The following is a 27,408-nucleotide window of genomic DNA, read 5'->3' on the forward strand; positions in this document are numbered from 1 at the left end:
TTCAGGAGTCGGTTACGTGTGGGGAAGGTATTAGCACCCCACAACGCCCGTCTTAAGAAGGTTCCCTCTTTAATTAAGTGTGAAAAGTAGAATTTTGATGTTTAGAATATTTATTATTCCCAAAAAAATTAAACAAAATAAAAACACATACAAAAATAATAAAAATTAAAACAAAATTTTTATTTTTTTATTTTTTTTGGCTCGACGAGGATTGTACCTCGCTCCTACGTATTTCCATTTGGAAAATTAGGGATAACGTAGTTCTTTGTACAAATATTTGTTGTTTGATATTATTATTTTATTTTTTTAATTTTCTAGATTTTTATGTGTATGTATATTTTATTAATATCAAGAGAACCCGAGATTCTACATGATAAAAGATTTAGTTACCAAGCAAATATGAGATTTGACATGATATTAAAAATAATTTTATAATTTTATATTTTTATTGTTATTAATTTCCTTTTAAGAACAAAAAAGCCTACGAAGAAGTGTTTTGATTACCAAGCAAGTCCGAGACTTGACATGGTATGCAATACTTATATCAAAGAAATAATATAATTTTTTTATTATTTTTTTGTTTAGAGAGAATTAAAGCCTACGAAAGAAACATTTTTATTTATCAAGATAAAAATAAAGGAAAAGAGAAAGGTTGAGCACATCAACGACAAACCCAAAATCATTTAACATGAGAACCCGAACACATTTAATCATACAACAATTCAAACAATCATATATTTGATGTTATAAGAGAATCATGAAAAGCATTAAGAGCAAAGAAAATTTACCTATTAAGATGACCCACTTTTGTGTGTGTGCTCTATGATATAGGAGAGGGGTTTTTCGATTTTTTTTCTCTGTGTCTTGCATTGAAGAAATTTTGTGCTTATATAGGCCCCTTGGGGTACCACTAAGATCCTAGACTTTAATTATTATAAAATATATTGGGAAGGAATTAGTCTTGATGTAACATATTATAGCCATTAAATCGTTGCGTAATATCCATGGTATTGATTATAATTATTAACGAAATATTGTCTGTAATTACTAGAATCATATTCTCTGTCACATAAAGATCGTGATCAAATCATAACATTATTCATATAATTGATTCTAATTATTACCAGAAATATTTTCTTCTAAATATTAAAATCGTACCCTTCTCTAAAAGTATTATATCGAAAATATTTTCTTTTAATTAAAATAATACATTCCCAGTCTGACAACGCAAAGAGACACATAAGTGTAAATGCAAGATATTTATTCAAATTATCATAAAAAATATTGCTCCTAATATTATACGCTTCTCCAAAAACAGAAATTATGAAACGTCCTTTTCTGACATGTCATGCGAAGAGTGTAAATAGCAAACAATGGGGGTAAAAATATGTAAAACATTTGGGGTCATGAAAAGAGTGTGATAATTAACAATAAATTAGATTCTCCTTCTCTTGTTTTTTTTTTCTTTTTTCCCACGGTAGAATTAAAATTTAAAAACCTACCATCAATCAAAACATATTTTTTATTTTATTTATTTATTTATTATTATTATTATATTATATATTATTATTATTATTTTTTTTAACCAAACAAATGCATTTACCCGGACGAAATTGGGTGTTGACAGCTGCCCCTCTTTACTTAGATTTGACTAGATAATATGAAACTGAAATTTTCATATTATCATAGTAAAAGATAAGTAAAGATAAAAACACTAATTTCGTCCATTTCCTCGCAGAGGGCCAATATAACCAAAGGAAAACCTAGGCTCGACCATTGCCTCGCAGAGGGCCGAGATACCAAAAGAAAACCTGGGCTCGACCATTGCCTCGCAGAGGGCCGAGATACCACAAGAAAACCTGGGCTCGACCATTGCCTCGCAGAGGGCCGATATATCAAAAGAAAACCTAGGCTCGACCATTGCCTCGCAGAGGGCCGAGATACCAAAAGAAAACTTGGGCTCGACCATTGCCTCGTAGAGGGTCGAGATAGCAAAAGAAAACTTGGGCTCGACCATTGCCTCGCAAAGGGCCGAGATACCAAAAGAAAACCTGGGTTCGACCATTGCCTCGCAGAGGGCCGATATATCAAAAGAAAATCTAGGCTTGACCATTGCCTCGCAAAGGGCCAATATACCAAAAGAAAACCTGAGCTCGACCATTGCCTCGCAGAGGGCCGATATACCAAAAGAAAACCTTGGCTCGACCATTGCCTCGCAGAGGGTCGATATACAAAAGAAAACCTTGGCTCGACCATTGCCTCGCAGAGGGTCGATATACCTAAAGAAACCTGAACTCGAACATTGCCTCGCAGAGGGCCGATATTGAAATGAAAGTTTGTAACCATTTTGTGAAGAGGGTTCTAATATAGAATTTACATGTGAAAGTAAAATTGAATTTTGTGAATGCATGAATGAAAGAGACTTATATTTGTTCTTGACAAGTCATGTGATAAGTGTATACTTGAATCTTTAGATGGACAAATGATATGAAATCGAAAAAGTTGCCCTAGGTTATATACATGAAGCAAAATAGATGACTTAGATGAATTGGTTTGGGAACCTTGTTTAACGTAAAAAAATGTATAAAAAACGACAATGTGTGAAAACTTTGACTAGCATAGAAACAATGTGTAGAAACATTAGCAAGGTGTGGAAACCTTGAGTGACTTAGAAACAAGGTGTAGAAACCTTGACGTAGCTACAAGGTGTGGGAACCTTGGCAAGGTGTGGAAACCTTGTCTCACATAGAAACAAGGTGTGGGAACCTTGACAAGGTGTGGAAACCTTGACTGACATAGAAACAAGGTGTGGGAACCTTGGCAAAGTGTGGGAACCTTGGCTCACATGGAAACAAGGTGTGGGAACCTTGGCAATGTATGAAAACCTTGACTCATGTAGAAACAAAGTGTGAGAACTTTGGCAAGGTGTGGAAACCTTGACTCATATAGAAACAAGGTGTAGAAACCTTGACAAGGTGTGGGAACCTTGACTCACATAGAAACAAGGTGTAGAAACCTTGGCAAGGTGTGGAAACCTTGACTCACATAGAAACAAGGTGTGGAAACCTTGACTCACATAGAAACAAGGTGTGGAAACCTTGGCAAAGTGTGGAAACCTTGACTCACATGGAAACAAGGTGTGGGAACCTTGACTCACATAGAAACAAGGTGTAGGAACCTTGGCAAGGTGTGGAAACCTTGACTCACATGTAAACAAGGTGTGGGAACCTTGGCAAGGTGTGGAAACCTTGACTCACACAAGAGAACCATGATGATTAACATTAGGTATATTACTTTTTTTTTTTGAAAAAAGAAAGATTTGACAACCACTCATATGAATGAAGACGATTTTGATTCATAAAAGACAAATGATACTCTTTGAAATATTCAAAATGCATGACACAAGACAATGATGACAAATGTTATGATATTTCTAATATGGATTTTTTTTTGTGATATGTTGAGGCATGTTTATGATTCGTGCTCAAAGTAATGTTGTGGTCGGGGTGTAGGAACCCTCATATGCATGAAAGCATGAATGCATGATGCATGTTTTTTTTCCTTCATTTTCCTTTTCTCTCTCTCTCTCTTTCTCTTTTTTTGGACAAAGTCAAATTGTTTTCTTTGAAATCATCATATCCATGTGTTTTAAATTTCTTCTTTTCTTTTTCCAAAAACAGAGATCCCACAAGTTCTAAAGTTTAATGTTCATAATAATGCTTAAATGCTTGACCATTTTCCTTTGTAACACTAGTGCACACGTGCTTGATTACTCAGGTTGGTGAAAAGTATCAAGGATAGATTTGGAAGATTTTAGAGGACGAACAACCATGCAAGTATGTTGTTTCTCACAAACTCTCCTCTCTAGAGGTAAGATTTATGAATGTTAGAGTGAGACACTTGTGAGACACTCAACGTTGTCCCAGTTTGGTATATGGGGATATGAATCTATGAAAATTAAGGACGAGGAATTCATTTGAAGAAAAGAAAAAAAATTGCCCCAGTGTTGGTCTAAGGAGGAGTATTTGAGCGAAGTATGACTTTTGTCCAGAAGATGTAATGAATATGGAGAGGATTGCCCCAGTGATTTGTTTTTCTTTTGCTTGCTTTTGGTTGGTTAAAAATGGTGCTCCCCTTCACTCAAGGTATTGTTTTCTTCATTTTTTTTCATTTTTCCCTTCAACTTTCCTTTTTATCTTTTTTCTACTGTATCGTTAGTCACGTTATCTCATCACTAGATTAACCTTTATGAAAACCAAAACAATCATTTTTCAATCAGAGTGGACTTTATTAGGCTTGTAATGTGGTCAGGGGTTAAAAGGGTTTAGAAAGAAAGGGTACCAAGGCCCAAATAAAATATTTGTTGGATTTCATTTTTTACACAAGGATTATCAGCATGATATTATCTTTGATCATTTTTCTCATTTTTCAACTTTTTTTTTGTATATTTTCCTTCATATTGCCACCGCTTTATAACTCTTTTTTCATATTTCATTTTTTTATATTTATTCAATTTTGACACTCTTTCACCTTTTGATTGATCTTTTTGTGCATTTTGATCATTGTATCTTTGGGTGATCTCATCATGCTCTTAACCCTTGTAAAAGGATAATTTGAAAGAAAGTATTGCTTTTGGCCCAAAGAAGGTACAATGGATATCTTATTTTGTTGGAGAAGAAATATGGCCACTCATCATTTTGAATCTTGACTGCTTTATTTTTACAAAGTTTAATCTTACAATGAAATCAATGACATCAAAACCACACTTCATCCATTTTTGCCTAAACCACCCTTTTGGGTTTTTAGTTTAGCGAACCTCTCATTTCTTCTTTTATTATTATTTTTTATTTACCTTGATGGATTCGGGGATAACCATCCAGCATAAGCGAGAAAAACTGAACAAATCTACCCCAATGTAAAACTCATGTTTATGCTAAGACAATGTCATTAAGACATATCCCTTTTATTTTAGGAATGACGGAAGGCAAGGTTATCAAGCAATGCATGCACAATTTGTTTCAAAAGAAAATATCCACCAATTATATAAATAAATATATATATATATATATATATATATATATATATATATATATGTATATATATATATATTTAAAAACATTATAGCGTGACATCTTTTACTATTCCAATCTTTTCTATTCATTTACTATTATTATTTTCTTTTTGAAAAAAAAAACATGAATTTGATGATTTGCAATAAAACAAATGACTCAAAATTTAGCGTTTTGTCTTCATTTATTTTTCTCTCTGTTTTTTTTCACGACACCCTTTCAAGACTTGCTTCATGTAAAAGATCAGAGACCTTGAGTGCTTGAAATTCATAAATGAAAACCTAATACAATTGAGCAAAATCACCATATTGGTAACATGAAAATATTTCGTCATTCAAAATACAATATCATCAATCTTCAAGTATTTTCTTTGATGCTGGATGATTCTTCTGCAAAGGTCAACTGTCCCGAGTCAATTAAAAATTGCACCTTATGTTTAAGACCTAGACATCTCTTAGTGGAATGTCCGATAGCCCCTCCATGGTAACCAAATTTTGCATTTGGATCATAACTCTTTGGATATGGGGGTCGTACCAGTTTCATGGGACAAATAGCCACTAATTTTTTCTCGAGCAGCCAGGGTAACAACTTAGTATAGGATACATGAATAGGAGTAAAAGGCTTTTGATTATTGGCCTGATTAGGGTTTTGACTCGGATTATGAGTAACATTAAGGCTGCATGGGGATTGTGTAACAAAGTAAGCTTTTCTTTCCTTCTTTTCCCCAAATTGAGACCCAAATTCATTAATATTGGCTATCATAGATGAGCATATTCTCCCACTCCTTATCCCAGCCTCAACTCTTTCTCCGATTATGACAATATCAGCAAATTTATATGAAACAATTCCTACCATATGTTCATAGAATGGATGTTGTAAGGTGCTTAAACACATGGTTACCATTTCCTTATCACTAAGAGGAGGCTCCACTTGCGCTGCAACTTCTCTCCATTGTTGAGCATACTCTTTGAAACTTTCAACCTATTTCTTTTCCATGCCTTATAATTGCAATCTGTCAGGAGCCATATCAAGATTATATTGATATTGCTTTATGAACGCATCTGCCATATTCTTCCAAGAGCGAATACGAGAAGGCTCAAGGTGCATGTACCAATTACAAGCCATTTCATCCAAACTATCCTGAAAGAAGTGGATTAACATTTTATCATCATGAGCATGAGCCGCCATCTTCCTACAATACATGGTTAAATGACTTTTGGGGCAGGTAGCCCCTCTATACTTCTCAAATTCTGGCACTTGGAATTTTGCTGGTATTACAACATCTGGTACTAGGCATAATCCTGCAGCATCGCCTAAGCCATAATTCCCCACTCCTTCAATAACCCTTAGTCTTTCTTCTATGATATCTAGCTTATCCATTGCTTTAACATCTTCCACTATTGCTTCTGAGTCCACGATATGAGTTCCATCTCCAGGTTTTACTCGATTTACCTTTGATGGAATAGTTCCCCAGGACCCCACCACCTTTCCATAATCTTCTTTAATAAATGTGCGTGGCGCAACATTGTTCATGTGCCCAATACTAGGCATTACTTGAACTCCCTCTGAATATTCTGTCGTTGGGGGAACATAGCCTGTGGGAAGGCCATATTGTGGAAAGACTTGAGCCCCCGTGTTTTCCTGTGTATTGACATTTTGGGCTTGCCCTTCATCTTGGTGAGGAACCTGTAGATAGGAAGAAACCCCTTCTTCAGTGAAGGCATTTGAACTTTCCAATTTTCTTTTTATTAGGTTGAGAGCTTCCATCATTTCAGCCATTTTCTCTTTCATAGAATACACACCAGTCTTTAAAGTCTCATGAGATTGTTCTAGATTCTCCATTTCCTTTACTGTTGCGTAAGTTCTATAAGGGTGTCGTGAAATAAGTGTGTTTTTTTTTATCAAGACATTATTTTTTTAACCACCAACTGTCAAATGCAAATAATATGAGCTTGCAAATGATGACAACACATCCGTAAAGTTATATGCTAGCAAGATGATATGTGAATGCAAAGTAGGATTCCTTTGAAAACTAATTAAGTATATGCAAATATGGACAAAATGTGAATGCATCCTATGCATTTGACTTATGAACATGGTTCCACCAATGAAGACATAACATGAATGTAATGCAAATTTGTGCCCCAAAGGGCACTTATTCACCTGACATGTTGATTAAAATGTGATGTATTTATGCAGAATATGCAACTAACTTATACCATGAGATGTGTGTTTACGCTTTAAGAGGCCTTTATTTATACGTTGATGCAAATATGACACAGTTAAAAAATTAACTACTTAATTTTATTAAAAAAAATGAGAATATTAAAAAAAAGAAATAATGCACGCTCCCTTTGTGTTTAGAAGGTGTATAAAAAATCTATTTTCTGGTCTATAGGCTTTTACATGATTCTTCTAAGAATAGCTCTAAATTATATCACAGGTCTGTAGAGCTGAAGTCAACCTCAAGACATAATCCACAACGATAGGCGACCTAACAGATGTGGCATCTCAAGAGGAAGCAAACTCTAGATAAAGTCTTCCCAATAGTCAAGTAGATTCGAGATCTAGCATAACAATCGTTGGACCTCCACTCCTTATGGATAACTCAGGTCCGGGTATAGGACCCCAATATTAAAATGAATGCACTAGCCTACCATGTGTAGTGTGTGAAGGGAGCAACCTAAGACTACCTAAACCCATACATGCAAAATAACCAGAAAATTCCCAGAGAGATATAACAATTGTCTTCTACCCTAGGGTTCAATAATTTTAACAATATAATCATATGAGGACATTAAAGAGTAAACATGGCATCAAGACAAATAAAGATAGATAAATATACATGAAATAAAACAAAAGACAAGGGGAAAACAAATATATAAAAACAACATATATTTTGCACACTCAACTAATAGGATCGACTCTAAAAAATGTCCCTAGTGGAGTCGCCATCTGTTGCAATCGAGATCGCGGCGGGACGGAAAAAATAATTTAAAAAAGTACAGAAGAGTCGCCACCATAGTTTATTATGGAAAACTATAGAAAAACCTTAAAAGAATGGTCTTCGAAAGAAAATTTGGATTCGGGAGTAGGTTACGTGTGGGGAAGGTATTAGCACCCCACAACGACCGTCTTAAGACGGTTCCCACTTTAATTAAGTGTGAAAAGTATAATTTTGATGTTTAGAATATTTGTTATTACCAAAAAAATTAAACAAAATAAAAACATATACAAAATATTAAAAATTAAAACAAAATTATTTTTTTTATTTTTTTTGGCCCGACGAGGATTGTACCTCTCACTCCTACGTATTTCCATTTGGAAAATCAGGGATAACGTAGTTCTTTGTACAAATATTTGTTTGATATTATTATTTTGTTTTTTTAATTTTCTAGATTTTTATGTGTATGTATATTTTATTAATATCAAGAGAACCCGGGATTCCACATGATAAAAGATTTAGTTACCAAGCAAATCCGAGATTTGACATGATATTAAAAATAATTTTACAATTTTATTTTTTTATTTTTTATTGTTATTAATTTCCTTTTAAGAACAAAAAAGCCTACGAAGAAGTGTTTTGATTACCAAGCAAGTCCGAGACTTGACATGGTATGCAATACTTATATCAAAGAAATAATATAATTTTTTTATTATTTTTTTGTTTAGAGAGAATTAAAGCCTACGAAAGAAACCTTTTTATTTATCAAGATAAAAATAAAGGAAAAGAGAAAGGTTGAGCACATCTACGACAAACCCAAAATCATTTAACATGAGAACCCCGAACACATTTAACCATACAACAATTCAAACAATAATATATATTTGTTGTTATAAGAGAATCATGAAAAGCATTAAGAGCAAAGAAAATTTACCTCTTAAGATGACCCCCTTTTGTGTGTGTGCTCTGTGATATAGGAGAGGGGTTTTTCGATTTTTTTTCTCTGTGTCTTGCATTGAAGAAATTTTGTGCTTATATAGGCCCCTTGGGGTACCACTGAGATCCTAGACTTTAATTATTATAAAATATATGGGGAAGGAATTAGTCTTGATGAAACATGTACCACACCTAGCCGGTCCCACTAGCATATCAACACATACACCCTAAACCGACACCTATGTCGGTCAAGGCTGGGAGACTGGTGTACCACACCAAGCCAACTTAACACAATAATAATAAAACGATCACCATACCTATACACCAAAACATTCAAGTAACCGGCCTAGGCTGGGCTAACCTAAGCCTAGTCGGCCTGAACCGGTAACATAAACATCTAGAGAAATAACCTGCCTAAGATAGCATGTGGGCAACACAAACCGCCAAAGGAAGTAGTCGGTTTAGGCCGACAACCTTAATACACTTAGCAAAATCAAAGCCCCCTGATATTCAACGAGTCCACAATGATCGACCTAAGGGCCTGGGTTAGGGCCCAGGCCCACTTACAGCCCAAACTAGGGCCCAAGTTAGGGCCCGGCCCATGGCATGACTAGACATAATTAATGCTTTATAAATACACGTGGACCCCAGTAATTAAAGGTACGCATTCATTACTCCATTAATCACCTGATTTGACTTTTTGAGAGCTTTGGCTAACTTGAGCTTCAGAGTCCCTTCTACAGGTAACCCCTCCCGGGTCCAAGCAGACATGTACCAACCGGGAAGAGGCCAACTGAGGAGATAGCGGACTGCATAGATAAGGTGACACTTGTGCCTAACTTATATTGTTTGTTCTTTGCAGGAACAATTGGCACCCATCGTGGGGCAAGACACAACACCTTAGTACCCGTTTTTCTCTGAAGATGGTTTCAACCCGTAGTAGAGCTGGAGGTAACAAGCAGGCAGATGATGGTCCCTCAGGACCTGCTAACATCACCCCTGACCTGGCCGCCATCCTAGACGGCCAGGTCAAAATGCAACAGGAGTTGGCAGATATGAAGAAACGCAGCACTGATGAGATGGAGGCGCTACGACAAGAAAATTCTCGCCTCAGGCGAAAGATCGAAGCCGATCCCACCCAGAAAGGAAAAGCCAAGGAGGCGTCTGAGGCTGCAAGGTCCCCAGCCTTCCAGCCCATAGAGGAAGAAGGCGAATACAACCCCACCCCTCACACCTTCACCACCACCCAGCAAACACCCATTCCCTCCACCCATCCCACTCATTTCCCTTCCACCCAACCGGGCACACCGCAACCCCTACCCTTGCTGCTACCCTCACCACCATCCTACACACTACCCATGTCCCACCTTACAACCCACACTACCTTCTGGCAACCCACATCCCTCCTCACAACTTCACCTCCACCTTTCCCACTCTTGTCCACCATCTCATTCCCCCCATCCGCTACCACCCCACCAACCCAGACGCCGCCACCCCTTCACCGAATTCATCACTAACACCCCCCTTCCCGCCCAGTGGGAACCCTTCACACTGGACCGCTACACCGGTGAAATCGACCCTGACGAACATCTTAAAGTCTACATCACCCATGTCGTCCTGTACACGTCCCAAGACGCAGTCTTTTGCAAAGCCTTCCCCACCACCCTCAAAGGCCCTGCTCTAGAATGGTTCACAACCCTTCCACCTTACTCCATCGACAATTTCAACGCTCTCTCCCATATGTTCTCAACCCATTTTGCTGGCAGCCGACCACATCAAACCACTACAATCTCCCTCCTGGGCATCAGGCAAGAACAAGGTGAACCACTCAGAGCATTCATCGATCATTTCAGCAAGGCAGCCCTTCGTACCCCACACCTCAACCAGGAAATGATCCTCCAATGTATGGCACTCACCCTACAACCCGGCCCCTTCGCCAACAATGTCTACCTCCATCCACCTGCCTCTATGCACGAGCTCAAGTTGCGTGCGGCCGACTATGTTCGCATGGAGGAAATGCAGACCCTCCACACCAAATTTTGCAATGACTATGCAGCCACCACCGCCAACCCCCCCACTCTGATACCTGCCCACACGAGCCCCGCCAACCCCGCTTTACCAGATATGCCCCCCTTACTGTAGCCCGATCCCGCCTTCTCGATGAGGCCTTGCAAGCTTACCTCATTCCACCACCACGCAAGACAACCACTCCCCCTAATGCTGATATGACCAAATATTGCCACTACAACCGCTACTATGGCCACACTACAAAAGACTACAAAGCACTCCAGGATAAAATAGAAGAACTGGTTCGTGCTGGTCACTTTCGCCGCTTCATCCGTAGAGATGATCCTCCTTCTCGAGCCCGTCACCCCCTCGATCTGACCACAGGCGCCCTCCACATGACTCTCGCCACGACAGACGCCCTGCCCAACACGCTAACCAGGATCCCCAACCGGCTCGCATCGACATCACCCCCGCCGATCCTCCCCTACGTGGCACTATCAACACCATCTCTGGTGGCTTCGCTAGTGGAGGATCTACTTCTTCTGCCAGAAAGAAACACCTCCGCCATATCCAATCCATCAACCATATTACCCATTCCCATCACAGACGCCGCATGCCTCCCATCATCTTCACAGACGACGACTTCCACGGCCTCGACCACCAACAAGACGACCCCATGGTCATCACGGTTGAAATCGAAAACTACGCCGTTAAGAAAGTCCTTGTTGACCAGGGCAGCTCTGTCGACATCCTCTACTGGGCCACATATCAAAAACTCCAGCTCCCAGACACTGCCATGGTTCCATATGACGAACCAATCTATGGCTTCTCTAGCGAACAAGTTTCCACTCACGGCTACATTGACCTTCACACCGTGTTTCGCGATGGAACCCAAACTAAAACCATTCCCATCCGCTTCCTTATCGTTGACGCGTCCACATCCTACAATGTCCTCCTTGGTCGTCCTTCACTCAACACCCTTGGCGCTGTCGTTTCCACTCCTCATCTGACCATGAAGTTCCCTTCCCCTTCTGGCGACATCCTCACCGTCCATTGCGACCAACGCTTGGCACGCGAATGCTACATGGCTAGCCTACGCCCACAACTCCCAATCCAGCAAACTAACCACATTGAGCGACCACCTGGCTCCGGCATCGCTCTATCGGGCGAGGATCTAGACCTCAGAGTGGGTCGGGATGTTCATCTCGAACCTGTCGAAGAAACATCCCCTCTAGAACTTCCGACTGACCACTCCATCAACTTAGGCACCGGGTTAAACTTTGACGAGCGTGCCATCATCACACCTATCCTGGTCAGCAACACGGACCTTTTCGCTTGGTCAGCCGCTGACTTACCTGGGGTAGACCCTCTAGTAGCATCCCACAAGCTATCCATCTATAAAGAAGCCCGCTACATCTTCTAGAAAAAATGCAAACTCGGCGAAGAACGACGCCTAGCAGCTAAGGCCGAGGCCGATAAGTTACTGAGCGCAGGATTCATCGAAGAAGCTCAATACACCACTTGGCTTTCTAATGTAGTCTTGGTGAAGAAAGCCAACGGCAAATGGCGGATGTGTGTAGACTACACGGACCTAAACAAGGCCTATCCCCGAGATGCCTACCCCTTACCCAATATCGACTGACTTATTGATGGCGCGGTAGGGAATAAAGTACTTAGTTTCTTGGATGCATATTTCGGATACAACCAAATCCCTATGGCCACATCTGACATGAACAAGACCACCTTCATCACGGATGACGCCAACTACTTTTACAGAGTTATGCCCTTTGGTCTTAAAAACGCTAGAGCAACCTACCAATGGTTGATGGACAAAGTTTTCAGCCATCTGATGGGATAATGTGTCGAAGTATACGTTAACGACATGGTTGTCAAGTCTCCAAGCCACCACTAATACGCCCAGGACCTTTCAGCGGTCTTCTCCGCGTTACGCCAATACAACCTTCACCTCAACCCCGATAAGTGCGTATTTGGCGTCGACCGCGGTAAATTTCTTGGATTCATGTTAACCTAGCGCGGCATAGAGGCCAATCCTGAAAAGTGCAAGGCGATCATCGAAATGCGTAGTCCCACCATCATCAAAGAGGTCCAACGCCTCATAGGCCGCCTTACAGCCATTTCCCGCTTCCTGCCCAAACTGGCTGAACAAACCCAACCCATAGTCCAACTCCTCAAAAAATTTGCCCGGTTCACGTGGACAGAAGACTGTGAACAAAATTTTCAGAAACTAAAAACCACCCTCACCTCACCACCTATCCTCCACAAGTCGGACACTCGTCAACCCCTGCTAGTTTACATCACAGCCACCGACCACACTGTCAGTGTCGCGCTTGTCCAAGATATAGAGGGCACGCAACATCCTGTCTACTTCTTCAGCAGAACGCTACATGAGCCTGAAACCAGATACCAAATGGTGGAAAAGTTGGCCCTGTCCTTGGTCCACGTAGCTCGCCGCCTGTGCCCATACTTCCAAAACCACAACATCACCGTCAAAACTGACTACCCAATCCAGAAGATATTGCAAAAGCCAGACCTGGCAGGACGGATGTCATCCTTGGCCGTCGAGCTATCAGAATTCAACATTCGTTATGAACCCCATGGCCCCATTAAAGCCCAGTGCCTCCTGGATTTTGTTAATGACCTCCAACAAACACCCACAGAGGACTAGTGGACGCTTCATGTAGATGGTTCCTCAAATCCGAAAGGTGTCGGTATTGGTATCATGTTAGAAGGACCCAACGATATCCTCATTGAGAAATCCCTCCACTTCGCCTTCAAAACATCCAACAATCAAGCCGAGTACGAAGCCATCCTCGCCGGCCTTTCCCTTGCCCGCAAGGTTGGTGTCAAAACTCTAACGTGCAAAACCGACTCCAAGCTTACTGTGGGTCACCTAAATGACAAATTCCAGATTAAAGACCCCATCCTTCTACAATATTACCATCTGGTCCGCACGGTCATCCAATCGGCTTTTGGACAAGTCCGCATCGAACACATTCCCAGGATCGACAACATCAGAGCCGACATCCTATCCAAATTAGCCAACACCAAATTAAAAGGTCGCCACCGATCCATGTTGCAACAAACTCTATCCACCCCTTCAATCACAAATACTTGCCACAACCTAACCCAAACTCTTATATTCAATATCTCCAAACTGGCAAATCCCCATAAAACGCAGACAAAACTTGGCTGGCTAAAGCCGCCAGATATACTATGATAGGCGATGACCTCTACAAACGCGGATATGGCCAACCGCTTCTCAAATGTATCACTGCGGAACAAGCCCAGTATATAATCAAGGAGCTGCATTAAGGCATTTGCGGCTACCATTTTGGCGCACGTACTATGGCCACCAGAGTTCTTCGAGTCGGTTACTTCTGGCCAACTATAGAAGCGGATTGCCAAGAATGCGTTAAAAAATGCAAACCATGTCAAAAACACGGCAACCTCATCCACCAGAAACAAGAGCAACTCCATTCCATACTATCCCCATGGCCTTCGCTAAATGGGGAATGGATATCCTCGGCCCCTTCTCCCCCGGCAAGGGCCAGGTGAAATTCCTAATAGTAGCCGTTGATTATTTCACTAAGTGGATAGAAGCCAAACCCCTGACCACTATCACAGCCCAACAGGTCCAGCAATTTGTCTAAAAAGATATCATATGTCGATATGGCGTTTCGCATACTATCATCACTGATAATGGCTGACAATTCATAGATAAGGAACTAGCCAAGTTCTACACTGGTCTGGGCATCAAACACATAACTAGTTATGTAGAACACCCACAACCAATGGACAGGCAGAGGCGGCCAACAAAGTTATTCTAATGGAACTGCGCAAACGGTTAGACAGCGCCAAAGGCCGATGGCCCGAAGAATTGATAGAAGTGCTATGGGCCTACAAATGCACCCCCTAGTCAGCAACAAACGAGTCCCTATTCAGCCTAGTTTACGGAGCAGACGCCATGATACCTGTTGAAATTGGCAAACCATCCCTGCGCCGAGAACTATACGACCCAACCCACAATCATCAAAACATGGCCACCCACCTCGACCTCCTACCCGAACTCAGAAAAAAAGCACAGATACGCAACTTAGCCGCCAAACAAAGAGCTGCCAGAAAGTATAACGCAAACCTATGCCCAAGATCATTCATAAAAGGAGACTTAGTATGGAGAATGGCCAGCAGTGCAAGGAAGAAGGATGGCAAGTTCTCCGCCAATTGGGACGGCCCATACCGCATACGCGAAGCTAGGGCCCGACCAATGGCATGACCAGACATAATTAATGCTTTATAAATACACGTGGACCCTTGTAATTAAAGGTACGCATTCATTACTCCATTAATCACCTAATTTGACTTTTTGAGAGCTTTGGCTGACTTGAGCTTCGGAGTCCCTTCTGCAGGTAACCCCTCCCGGGTCCAAGCAAACATGTACCAACCGGGAAGAGGCTAACTGAGGAGATAGCGGACTGCATAGGTAAGGTGACACTTGTGCCTAACTTATCTTGTTTGTTCCCTACAGGAACAAAACATATTATAGCCATTAAATCGTTGCGTAATATCCACGGTATTGATTATAATTATTAACGAAATATTGTCTGTAATTACTAGAATCATATTATGTGTCACATAAAGATCGTGATCAAATCATAACATATTATTCATATAATTGATTCTAATTATTACCAGAAATATTTTCTTCTAAATATTAAAATCGTACCCTTCTCTAAAAGTATTATATCAGGAATATTTTCTTTTAATTAAAATAATACCTTCCCAGTCTGACAACGCAAAGAGACACATAAGTGTAAATGCAAGATATTTATTCAAATTATTATAAAAAATATTGCTCCTAATATTATACGCTTCTCTAAAAACAGAAATTATGAAACGTCCTTTTCTGACATGTCATGCGAAGAGTGTAAATAGCAAACAGTGGGGGTAAAAATATGTAAAACATTTGGGCTCATGAAAAGAGTGTGATAATTAACAATAAATTAGATTCTTCTTCTCTTGTTTTTTTTTTCTTTTTTTTTCTTTCTTCCCACGGTAGAATTAAAATTTAAAAGCCTACCATCAATCAAAACATATTTTTTTATTTTATTTTTTATTTATTATTATTATTATTATATATTATTTTTATTATTATTATTATTATTTTTAACCAAACAAATGCATTTACCCGAACGAAATTGGGTGTTGACACCTAGGATGTGCGTTAGCTTAGAGAGCAAGCTAGGATTTTGGCTCTCCATATGTCCCAAGGTGTGAAAGTGTGACCTTGCCACATGACAAGTCACACTAGAAGCATGCTCTCCTTTGGCTCCAAATTTCAAATTCCAGAGTTTGAATTTCCCTCTCATTTTGGATTGTGACCTAAATAGGGGTCTGTAAATTATCTAGCAAGTGCACTAGGTTAGTTATATCACAACAAGGTCGTATCTACAGGGATTTTGTATGATAAAATATTAATCTATAATCTACTTCAAGTTGTGCAATGGAATAGTAACAAGGATTGATTTTTGTAGTTTTGAAAACACGTTTAAATTAAAGATAGATAAATGATGTTGATTAGGTGTTAGGATTGAACTTGGCTTCTTCCACTCAATTCTTCATTATCAATAGATTATGTTCTTTATCTTAGTGTTCTTGGAAATACACTTAATTGTAATTTTAACCTCATGTTTGTAGTATTAGAACCTAAAGGTGTGAGACGCAGGATGTCCCCATCTAGGTGGAGGAACCCTTGCATTCAGAACAAGACTCTTCAAATCAACTAAAGTCGCAATTCTTGTATGGTATATGCCAAGCACTAAGAGATTTGATTGGATCTAAACACTAGACCAGTTGTCATTGTTATCTAATGCTGCTAAAGTATGATGAGTGATCAAGTTACCACATCAATAAAAGCAAATCAAATAACCAACATGTAAAACAATAACATAATATATATCAAACCAAGTGCAGTACAAAGAGTTTATAAGTTACATCCAATCCCAACAGAGGAAGAAGTTGGTTGCTCATTATGATGTATACAACGAGAACATGGAGTAACTTTTCTCCTTCCACAACTTACGAAAGATATACAATATAAACCTAAGTTGGAGTTTCTCTCTCTAGATTGATTTACAAAATCATCATGAAAATAACAAAGACATGCTCTATATTTACAGAATTCTGAGTGTTGTTCTAGCTCTAATCCAAGTAGGTAAGCCATGAAGGTTTCTTTAATGGGTGGGTTTTCTTCGTAGGTCATCTTGGTGATCATCCATGGAACTTTCCCTCTGTGGGGGTTTTCTTTTGACGCTCAGCTGGTATTCTAGAGCTCAAGGTTTCCTTGTAGTGAAGGTTTCCTAAAATGTGGCTCAACGTTAATATCGTTGCTCAGCCGTAGACTCATATTCTGGATTTTCTCATTTCATCTCTTCTATTTGAGCTACAACTTGGGGCTTAGCACCAACTTCTTAATTTCCAAAAATAGCATAATTATGTCAAGTTTCACTTTTCATAACTTATTCCCTCTTCATTCTATATTTTAATGCAAAAGGGGTTGTTTTAACAATTTTTACATTAAATTTATGCAAGAAAAGTGTCTAAATGATATGCAATTTTACTAATACTAGACACTTATTAGACACCTAGCTCTCCTTTGCTCCTATAAATAGAGGATCATACATCTTGTAAATTCATTCATGAATATATTAGAAAAAATATGTTGAGATCACTCCAGACTACTTTCCCTTTTGTGAATCCCTTATGTTAGAGCTCTGCTTTAGGTTTTCTTTAGTCACCCTTCCTTGAGAGTTGGCCTAACCTTTCTTGAGAGCACTTTTACACCTCTATATCACCAAAGCCGAACATTCATCATCTCCATTTATTCATTACTTTCACACCTTCCATGCTTCTTTGCAAGCCATGTGCATAGGATGTTTGGAAGAGGATTATCATGTGGTATCTAAAGTTAGGCTTATCGTCTTCAAAAGCTAAGTATCTTGTCTTCTTATCATTTCTTTGTTGTTATATGATTGTTACCTTTATTGTCTTGAGTTTCTACCCTTTATTTTTGTTTGAATTTATGGTTCTACTTCTTGTTCATCTTTAAACCATTCGTTTATTATGTTTAGGGTTCTATATTTGATTATTGTGTGTGCTTTTGTGTTTAATTGAGTCTTCTTTCATTTTTGTTCGGTTTAATCATTTTATTCTTTAGTAATTTTCATTTTGAGATCCATACATGTTGTTTAGAGTTATGTTTAGTCCTTCTCATGTCATTATCTTTAGTAGTTCTTTAGCAAGTTCTTCACTTATGTTTTTTTGAGTTTCATATTCTCTATTTTGATTTCATTAGGTTTCTTTCATGTTTAGTAACTTCTTGTTTTCCTGTTCTTGTTTCATATTCTCTATTTCAATTTTGCTACTATACAAAAAAATTTCAACATAACAAAAGAAAAGTAGAAAAGAGTTTATCAAAAAAGCAAAAGATAGAATGAATATATATATATATATATATATATATATATATATATATATATGTGTGTGTGTGTGTGTGTGTGTGTGTATGTGTATGCACTGATCACCACTACTACTTGATTTGGTGTTGTTTCACTTGCTTTAGGTTTTGGGGCATTAATTCTAGCAAATTTAACACATGGTTATCACGACTTTAAGTTATTTGAGTGACCTTGTTCACCATTAGCATTCGACCTTTGAAGAAAAGAAGCAAACATACAATTCTAGTTTGGTTTTTGGTTTTTGAAATCTAATTTAGTGTCATTCCTTATGTAACATCCTGTCCGGATATTACGGATTTTAAATAATAAAATAAAACAAAATAATAAAACTTTATTTAATATAATTTCATTTCCCAAAAATGCGGGAAATTTAAAACTTTATTTCATCATAAAGTAACTCAAATCCATACTTATAAAATTCAAATACAATAACCAAGCCTAGAACATAAAAATTTTATCAAATTATAAAAAAACCATGAAACATAAAAACTCTTATAAATATTTTCTCCTAGTTTATCTCTGATCCGGCTCTATGCCTCATTAGATCCACCTGTAACATCATCTTCTCCCGTATACCGCGTACACGATCATCGCCAAACACAAGAAGATAGGGTGAGCTAACAGTTAAACAAACATGTATACGAAACACACACACACACACACACACACATATATATATATATATATATACACACAAACACACCAAAGGAATTCCATCCTTTGATTTCATACCACATGGCTACCACCATGTTACCCATGATCTACGCCTTCTGATGAGTACCTCAAAATGTTTTGTTGCCACACCTACCAGCCACAACTGGTAGAGCACGTGCGGGAAACCATGCTACGGACCATACTTCGTAACGCCAAGTGGAGTTCCCAATATGAATAACTTTCGTAACGTCACAAGACTACCAAACTCATTGGTCTCAGACCAAGGAGGACAATCTATCTGGACCTGCCATACGCGCCACAACACACACACTCACACCGGTAACACTCGCCAACCCGAGCCACAACTCAAGAGTTCCTTGTGTTCATCCGCCATCCCGAGCCACAACTCAAGAGATGTCATTCCGAGCCACAACTCAAGGAATGCCACGTGCTTAACCCCTATCCCGAGTCACAACTCAAGGGATACGTTCCGAGCCACAACTCAAAGAACCCAAGCCGACCTTCGTGGTATCACCAAAGCTTTGTAGATCACGCACATCCAAAGCAAACAAAGCTTATGCCTTTGCATCATCACTTAGTGCTACTCCGGAGTCGCCATGTGAAACTCGCTTCTAAACCGCCTGGCGGGGGATACGTGCCACCAAGCACCAAGCGCCTCTGATGCTACTATTTCTACAAGTATCGCCTAGCGAGACAACCCTTACCGCCAAGCGCCACACACTTCAATACTCTACTGGTTTTGTAGCTATCGCCTAGCGATCAAACACCACCGTTAGGCGCTACACCAGTACTTGCGCAGTACTGGTTTTTAAGCACCTAAAACAAAGTAAAATCAATCCTACTCTTATAATTATGCATATCCACAATCAAGAATATAGGCTTCCAGAAATCAACATGACTCTCATGCACAGTCTCAATTTAGATGGCTTCATCATACGCGTACACAAGTATCACCATATATCATATGCATCAATCCTCACATATTTATATATATATATATATATATATATATATATATATATATATATATATATTTCACCCTTTAAATTCATACTAGCATTTAGTTCCAACTTATGAATAACGTATGCTCAAACAAATATAAAGCAGCAGCACTCTAACAACTTAAGCACATGATCTTATGCACCAATGCAAATTAATATAGCACTATCGCCTCTCCTATACAACAAGTTAATTTATATTGACACACATGCATTCACCAATAAACCAATTCTCAACATGTGACTAACCCAAAGGAACATTCAAATTCATAGAGACTTACAACATAACTCAATCATGCTTCATTAGAAGTTACTTGAAATTGTCAAGAGCTTATTCATGCATTTTAAGGACTTCAAAACCAACAATAATGAGTAACATATATCTCTACCTACTGACCTCCAAATACAATCTCCACCGTTGAAAGTGAAGAACTACATGTTATGGACCCCTTGTCAAACTTTCACCTCAATCGAACGATTAACGAATCAAGAAATGCAGTTTTACGAAAATTGCGCAAACCAGAAAATTGGTGGCGCATAGCGCCCATAAATCAAGAACCTGGCGCCCGCCCATAAATCAAGAACCTAGCGCCCAACGGTTTCTGTTGCGTGAAAAGTACGAAAAACAATGCTTTTCATGAAAAGAACACCAGCATGCATCGTCTGGCGACAGCTCTTCACCGCCAGGCGGTTCTTAATAGCAACCCAAAAATTGGGTTGTATTAACATAAGTCGCCTGGCGGCAGATCATGCGCCACTAGGCGGTGCATACAATTATGGAACAATCTCAAATTATTTTGCACCTGTGTAAACCTTAAAATCACAAATCAACACTTCCAACATTTGTCTTGACATAATTATGTGATACATACATCATATTTATTCAAATCGGAATTACTTTCATGCATCATATCATAAATCATACACATAAGTTATGTTGGTTCATTCCTCCGTAGCCCCACATGAACCCGAGCACCCAATTATCTCCATAATCATAATTATCCTTAGTCATACAATTACAGACACGTAATTACATAAACAAGTACGCAATTTCATATATAATAACTAATTTAAGCATCATCCATATCACAGAAAATCATGAAACCACGAGAAATTGGCCAAACCAGTTCGCGTTGCTTGGCAGAACACATGCAGTCGCCAAGCGGTTCATAGAGGAAACCCAGAAACTGGGTTCTGCAGCATGCGTCGCCTAGCGAGTCTTCAACGCCGCCAGGCGATTTCTAGAAAATTCTAGAAACACGAACAATTTACCATATTTTTGACAGAACTCAAGGTTCACATGCATTCCATTCAGTCCAGAAACAATACAATTAAAATAAAAACGTAGTACAACTCCCCTAACCTACATTCCTTGCTCCAAAAGTAGAATGCTCTTAATTCACTTGATTAAGCACCATTAATTCCAAAACGAAAATGACATTAAACTTGGAGTTTAATTGCCATTAAAGGTTCATTAGTGGCTGTTTTTCCAGCCCCTCTTGGTTGCTAGGGTTTCCTTGCCTTTTCACATTCACACCAAAAGAAATTTTGGCAAAAAGAAAATTTAATTTGGATCTACCAAGGTTCGAACCCATGACCATGTCATTGTCAAATCAATGCACAACCATTCAACCAATTCATGTTTCGTGATAATTCTTATAATTCTAAGATTATATTATTACTTAACACGGTCAAGCATTTTATTTAAATAATAATCAATTAACACATAAATTACTTAACACGTTCAAGCATTTTATTTAAATAATAATCAATTAACACATAAATGGCATACATAGGACTTGAACCCAAGTCCTCTCACATAACTAAATACTCTTAATCATTTGAGTTAGTACTTTTCCACATCATACATGTTAGTATTAAATGCCATAAAGGCTCTCACTACCCACATTTATTAAATAATTATTTACTTAATTATTTAAATTTCTCGGATCTTACACCTTTGGTGTTTCTTATTTGTGTGCTTAACTTTGTTTTTTAGCCTTATTTCTTACTTGTTTCAATTCAACAATCTCTAGTTTTGTCACATGACTTCTCTCTTTGGGTTTAACTTTCATTCATTTTAAGCATTTTCTTGCTTTGCTTTCTTTGGCCTCCTTTTGGTTTTGGTGTATATCTTTGGTGTAAACTCTTTTTGGAAGTGAACCAATCTCTTGAGGTAACATCTTAGGGGTGGAAACCAAAGTGGAACTCAAAGCTTGAAGGGGATTTCACAAAAAGGAGCAACCAAACACTTGAGAGAAGAAAAGGAGAAGAGCGAAACACTTTGGAGAGAGAGGTCTTTTGTTTTTGTGTAATTTTTTGTTGTTTAACTGCTTATTGTATTTGGCCTAATTAGGTGTCTTGTGGAAGCCTTTGGTGTTCTCTCATCTCCTAATTAGAACATTTTTTCAAATTAATAAAAACGCTTTAGACAATGAGTGTGTTTTGTGCCAACAAGTCTCACAATTAAGGTCACTTAGTCTAGGTGCTTTACTTTTCTTGCATTGCTTGTTTGTTTTTTCTTTATAGCTTTGTGTGTGTAAACTTCATCTTTCACTTAATTCCACTTAAGAAGTTTTGTTCAAAGAATTTTTGGGGTAAGCTTTGGCTAGGAAAGCCTTAGTACTTAAGCAATTCAAGAGATTCACCTCTTTTTCTGGAAATGAACTCAAGAAATTTGTTATCTACTCCCTCTTTGGAATTTCTTTGAAAGACAAAGTCAAAAACCAAAAAAATAAATAATCGTAAGCATGTTTAGGAATCCTTGCCAAATAGGTAGTGACTCTAGTGAAAAGGCTCCAAAATGTTTTAACCAAATCACTTAAGAGCTAAAGTTGCTACAAATTTGGAGGACACAATAAGCCATTCTAAAGGAAAAAGAGAAAATTGAAAAAGAGGTCCAACTTGTTATCATAGAGTAGTAACTTAGGATTTTAAAGCAAGAAGGATGAGAGACTTACAAAGAATAGTAGGAGTAGGATCCATTCAAGGAGCTCTAAAACTCTTACACTCATCACACACTATAATGAGGATAGTAGGATAGTTGACCAATTTTATTAACCTCCTCCTCTACTATTAAGGATAACTAGAAGAGACCATGTCCTAAAAGAAACAAGGGTAGATCTCCCTCACTTCCATAGGAAGGATGATGTAGAAACATACCTAGATTGGAAAATGAAGGTTTCAAAGGTGATAATTGGCATTATCATGTTTTATTTTTTGTTTATTTTTATATTTTATTGTTATTTTATTATTATCCTTTTAGATATTTTAGGGTTTATTTAATAAAATTGGAAAAGATAAGTATTTGATTTATATTTTGCAGATTAGGAGAAAATTCATGAAGATTTGAAGAATATTTCCAACATTATTAGATAAAAGAAAATCTCTTAAGATTAAATAATATTTTCAAGATTATTATTCAAGTGAAAATCTTAGATATTTAAAAAGATAACAAGATTATCAACTGAATTGGATAATTACATTATCAACATAATTAATTATCAATAGAGTTGGTTAGTTCAATTACAAATTGAGTTTTCTTACAATAGGGTGGTTCATAGGACTACTAAGATCTCTCCTTTTGAGACTATTTATGATTTTAATCCTCTTACTCCATCAGATTTACTACCACTTCCTACATCTTTTGACTTTGTTCATAAAGAAGAGACAGCTAAATTTAAGTTTATAAAGAAATTTCATGAGTGTTAAAAATCAAATTCAACAACAAACTAAGAGGTACATAAGGTACAACAATAGGGGAGGAGAGAGGTCATCTTTGAAGTAGGAGATTGTGTTTGGCTTCACTTGAGTAAAGATAGATTTTCTAAGCAAAGAAAGTCCAAACTTTGTCTCCGAGGAGATGGTTCTTTTAGAGTCCTTAAAAAGTGAATAATAATGCTTATGGGCTAGAGCTGCCTGAGGAGTATGAAGTTAATGTCACCTTTAATGTTACTAACTTTATTCCTTTTGCACGTGGAACTGATGATGAGGCAGACCCTTCAGATTTGAGGTCAAATCCTTCTCAAGATGGAGGAGATGATGACATACCTTTAGCCAAAGGGCCAACAACAAGAGAAATGGCCAAGAGGATACATGAAGGCTAGTCTTTTTCTAAGCTTAGTAGGCCCAAGTTGATGTTCACATGGGCTAAGGAATATTTGAAGACCTAGTCTTAAACTCTTTGTTTGTAAATATTAGAATCGGTTTATTTGGGTCTTGTATTTTGGGCCAAGTAGTATAAGGTTATCTTTGGACCATGTATGTGGGCCTTATTGGGCATTTAGGCCTATTAATGTAGTTTTTGACCTAAAGGAGTTGGGCCTTGTATAGAGACACATGAATTAGGGTTTTTACCCTAGGATGTGTGCTAGCTTGGAGAACAAGCTAGGGTTTTAGCTCTCCACATATGTCCCAAGGTGTGGAAAGTGTGACCTAGCCACATGGCAAGTCACACTAGAAGCATGCCCTCCTTTGGCTCCAAATTTCAAATTCTAAAGTTTGCATTCCTTTTCTTTTCGGAGACAGTTAGCTCTCTTTTGCTCCTATAGATAGAGGAGCATACCTCTTGTAAATTCATTCATGTATATAGTAGAGAAACTTTGTTGAAATGACTCCAGACTACTCTCCCTTTTGTGAATCCCTTAGGCTAGGGCTCTTCTTTAGGTTTCCTCTAGCCACCCTTCCTTGAGAGTTGACCTAACCTCTCTTGAGAGCACTTTTATACCTCTATATCACAAAGCCAAACATCTATCATCTCCATTTCTTCATTGCTTACGCACCTTCCATGCTTATCTTTAAGCCATGCACATATGATGCGTGGAAGAGGAGTCATCAACTCACTTCACTTATAATTATTTTCCTTTGTGTCACTTTGAGATATCATAGTTTGTGGTCTTTCCATTATATTTGACTCTTCCATTTTCTTTATGCCAATTTGTAAAATTACAGATGATGTCTTAGACTATTCTAGTTAAAGACAAATCATACTTGAAAAAATGTTTGTTCTTCATGACAATGGTAATAAAGATCTTGTTCCTTTGTCTACTAGGAAATTTATTATTGGTTGTCGATGGATCTTTACATTCAAAGTTAGCTTTAATTGAAATATTGATAGAGTCAAAGTTCATTTAGGTTTCAAAGATTTAGACTGGACAATGGTAGCACCTTTTCTCTTATCACTCTGATGGCCTTTATTAAATTATTATTTGTCATAGCTTTTCTCGACACTGGCTTCTTTATTATTTGGATAAAAAAAAGTCTTCCTACATAGTGATTCCTATAGTAAGTTTATGTGGTATAACCTCCTTATTTTGTTGTTCAAAGGTCTTTCAACTTGGTATGTTGTTTATGCAAATCTTTATATGATCTTGAACAGACTACTATAACATGGTTTGGTAGATTTAGTAGAGTAGTCCAATAATTTGTTACGAGTCTAATTAAAGTTGACCATTTTGTGTTTTATTTAGTCATTAGGTGTATCTACCAGTAATGTACATTGGTGTGTTCTTACAAGTAGTGATCACCATTACATTTTACAAATAAAACATCTTTGTCATCATTTTCAAACAAAAAATATTGATAGACTTAAATACTTTTTAGGAGTTGAAGTAAACAATCTAACACTAAAACTCTAATATCATAGAAAAATATCACATTGGATATTTTAGAAGAGATTGAACTAGTGAGCCTCGTGACACACGTATGGATCATGATCTTAACTTATAGAGTATCATTTTTAGACCTTGAAAGGTACAAGAGATTGGTTGGAAAACCGAAGTCATCATGGTCCCTCTTCTTTATAAATTAGTTTCTTAATTATACATGTACAAGACATTAGAATGTAACCATTGACATTTTAAAGTACATTAAAGGAATTTTTAGAAGAAAAGTTTTATTATATAAACATAATAATCATACTTAGGTTGTGGGATACTAATGTATATTGGACAGGCTCTCCCACTTTTAAATGTTATATATTTATTAGTGACAACTTGATTTCCTAAAGAAACAAGAAGCAGAATATAGACAAGATATCTAGTTTAAAAGTTGACAATAGAATTGTGCCTTTTACCATTTGTGATCTTATTTGGCTAAGTAGTTAATGAAAAAACTAATATTCGAAGATAATATACAATTGGCTCTTACTCATAATATGTAAGCTTTTTCTTCATATCGCCTCAAATTTAATATTTCACGAGAAAACCAAATATATAAATTGTCACTTCAATTATAAAAGAAAAAAAAATCATCTAGAGACTTTATTAGTCAATTCGTTAACTCCAATTATTAGTTGATAGATGTCTTTACCATACCATTGTGGGATTCTAGAATTAATTATATATATAACATGAATACGATTCATATACATCAACCTTGATTCACTTCTTCCTTTTCTTTCTCCTTCTCACTAACATGCAAGTTAGAGAAAATGTTCTCTATACCTAAAATTTGTTATTTATGGTAATCGAATCTGACATAAATTATGCATTCAACACATGAAGCATGGGTACATTTTGTGTGGAGGTGTTTGATAGCCACAAACCCCTTAGATTTCAAATTCACAAATTTGGTGAAGTTGAAATTTTCTGAAGATTTAGAATCTCACTCTATTTAGTTTCAAGAACCCGAAACCTGTCTTAAAAAATACTCATCCAAACCACCTTTTTTTCTTACATCTATATCTATTTGGATAATTTTTGTTTTTTTATAAACACTTCTACAAATGAGTTTGTCATAAGATAAAGTTATTTCATGTATAAACTAATTTGTGGAAAACTTTAAATCATTTCTCTAAGTTCTTAATTTAGGCTTACACAAGTTAATTTTAGTTTATAAAAGAATTGATTTCATCTTTTTCCTAAATTACTAATGGAGAAATTTGTCCAAGCAAACCTTTAGTTAACCTCATGCACAATATTTGTATTATGATAAATATGTATGATAAAATCTCCCACTCTTTCCTCATTTCATTCATGTTTGATTCTTCTTGTGCTAATTTGAAACAGAATGTGTTGTTGTGGAGTTCCCTATCAGACTTAGAAGAATAGCTTATCCATTTTAGAGGGTAATGGGTGACTTCATTCCCACTCATTAGCTTCATTTCTTCATAGGAAAGTTTCTTTCTGCACCTCCATAATTTCAACCCGCACTCCCATTAATTTTGTATTTTGGGTGACTTCAAAATGTAAAATACTGTCATTTGTGGGATTTTTCATTTCTTTCTTCTCTTCTAATTTAGATTG

The 27,408-nt window shown here is 37.5% G+C and overlaps 1 protein-coding gene across 1 annotated transcript in view; it reads right to left on the reverse strand.

Moving 5' to 3' along the window:
• LOC114167135 (uracil phosphoribosyltransferase) overlaps nt 1–27,408 on the reverse strand; it is a 100,398-nt gene that overhangs the window by 64,043 nt on the left and 8,947 nt on the right. The gene's annotated exons all lie outside the window — the stretch shown is intronic.

The sequence above is a fragment of the Vigna unguiculata genome, chromosome 10 (assembly GCF_004118075.2).
Source record: "Vigna unguiculata cultivar IT97K-499-35 chromosome 10, ASM411807v1, whole genome shotgun sequence".
NCBI classification, from domain to species: Eukaryota; Viridiplantae; Streptophyta; class Magnoliopsida; order Fabales; family Fabaceae; genus Vigna; species Vigna unguiculata.